The sequence below is a fragment of the Anopheles arabiensis genome (assembly GCF_016920715.1).
Source record: "Anopheles arabiensis isolate DONGOLA chromosome X unlocalized genomic scaffold, AaraD3 X_pericentromeric_contig0026, whole genome shotgun sequence".
Taxonomy (NCBI): Eukaryota; Metazoa; Arthropoda; class Insecta; order Diptera; family Culicidae; genus Anopheles; species Anopheles arabiensis.
The window spans coordinates 270,001-272,500 of NW_024412104.1; positions in this window are offsets into that span (position 1 = coordinate 270,001).

A 2,500-nucleotide genomic window follows, 5' to 3' on the forward strand; every position below is an offset into this window, starting at 1 on the left:
GAACGCGTACGCTCGGGCTGCGCCCTCCGTCTTGTACTTTCCTGATCGGTACACAGTTTTGGTGCACTGCTATTCCGACCGGCAACTTGTACCAACATATACATCCATGAACGCGTAAGTAGTGTACTTTCCCTGATCGGTACACACTGTTGGTGCACGGCATAAGAAAAGAGCTAAAATGGTCAAACTCAATCCATTTCAACAATAGATAGTCGATAGTAGCTGTGCCGATGAAGTAGGGCACGATGCAAGTTAATGTTGTTTAATGAATAACATGTCCGCCATACATTTCAGTACAAATTTGCTCGGTCAGACCTACAAAGTGCTATATCTCGAATACGAGGCGTCGGACTGGGGGTTGTAGAACAATTTTAAGTTCGTCTAATGATTCTACATCCGATTCTGGATAGCGGTTTTTGACCACTTTTCAATATTTTGTGACACCCCGAACCTAGGGGCAGCTCCTAGCTTTTTTCAAAAATGTGCACCGAACGGGCCGGAGAGCTCGTGTGGCTCAAAACATGTTTTTCGCTAAAACACCTCAAAACGTGTAAGGAACGCACCCTAGATGATGAAAAGTGCAATCAGAATGTCAATCGACAACTTTGTTGGGGGTACCATTTTTACTCTACGGGCCAGTAGCTTAGGCGCGCCAACAGCGCTTTCCTTTCGGGTTCCCATTTTTGCCCTCCTGGGATTATGATCATTTGTTCATTGCCTACTATAGGGAGGGTACCTTGCTACGAGGTCAAACATGAAGATTGCACCAAATCGTAGTTTTTACCTCTATTTAGTCGTAGGAGCATGGTTTGCAGTGGCAGTGGGTCATTAAGCCCCGTTTGGGTCATACGTCCCCTCCGCGATAAAAATCGTCGTATGCCTATAGTCCGAACTAATGAAGCAAAAGTGGTGTCTGGTGGGCTCTGCCGATGATTTTAACCTATGATTTTGAGCTTCCACCCTATCAAAACGTTCCTGGAGCAGTACATCACGGGTCTACGGACCCAAAGACTTCGTCGTGATGGTTTCTAGTAAAAAGTTGTAACAGCTAAGGGTTTTGAATACGCGTATATTAACCATTGCTTGAAACTAAGCTTCGTTGTCTTTAAACTCTGCAAGACCAATCGAACTTCTTAGGAAACCCGAAGGATTCACGCTAAGCTCGATGAGCTATAATGGGTAGTGGTGCATGATCTGGTGTTCCTTGGATCTAATCCAATGAATAAATTTATGAGGGTATATATGGTGCAGGGCACAAAGCGTGATGAAACCGGGTCTCCCTACCAAATGTGGCATATTTTTTCCCTGAGAGCGAAGCTCAGACCCACGTAGGGGAGAGCGAAGTGGAACTTAAATGTTCTATGCAGCAAATGTTCGCCATGCGGATAAACAAGTTGGAATAGTTCAATGTAGTGTAATGCAAACACGAATCGCAATAACGATACGGGACCCAGAAGCAATTCTGCGGATCCCTCGGGGAGTGGTGAGTTGATATAAATTAGAGGTGAAAGTCCAAGTTGTTCAAGCTCCGGCTCGGCAGCCGATACGAGGTTCCTGTTGGGCTTTGTACATCGCGCAGAGGCGCCGTTCGGTTCTAACAATGATTCCCGCCACCATGTTCCATGCGTGCAGAGATCCGTTAGAGCTCGTTCAATGTGTCCCGCCGTGATTACGAAAAAGTCCAACAGTTGACCAAGTTGGGGTGCGTCAAGTAAACGCGCAGAGATGCCGTTCGGTTTAGAGCAATGTCTCCCGTATCACGTTGGAGTTCTTCCACTAGTGCAGAGATCGCTGAACCGTTCAATGTGTCCCGTCGTGGTGTGCTTGTACCGAACACTTAGGATACACCATGCTTTGTTGGTTTGGGATAGGAGTGGTCGCGCAACTGCCTCCACGCCGCAAAGTGCCAGTTCGGATTGAAGGTCAACTTTAGCCGTTCAATGCATCAGTCGGTGGGTGTTCAGATGGCATCACAACTTCCCTAGGTGCTTAAGTTGGTTGGGTTGTAAAACATGTGCACATGCGCAGAGTATCGTGCGTACTAGCAAAGTCTCCCGTCACGGTGGTTATGAATGAGTTCCATTCAGTGCAGAGATCGTTAGTGCGTGCAATGTGTACCAGTCGATGTGTCGTACCGGAATACAACCCCGCTTAGAGGCCCGTCGCTCGAAGAGGACAAGCAAGAGTGCGCAGAGTGCCGTACTGGCCTAGCAATGTCTCCAGACAGACGTAGGAACACCCGACGCAGTGCAGAGAGTAGATCCGCTAGCCGTGTGCAATGCATCCGACGTTGTCTGCTTGTGCAGTCTATCGAGTGGCGCCAACGACGCTCCGGCGTCACAGAACAAATCTCGGTGGTCACGGGGACTTGCGCCTCGCGTGATCAAGAGTGTAGTTCGTGTTCAAGCAATTGACTCGAATTCTGGTTGATCCTACCAGTGATATACGCTCGTCTCAAAGGTTAAGCCATGCATGTCTAAGTACAAGCTTCCTAGAAAGT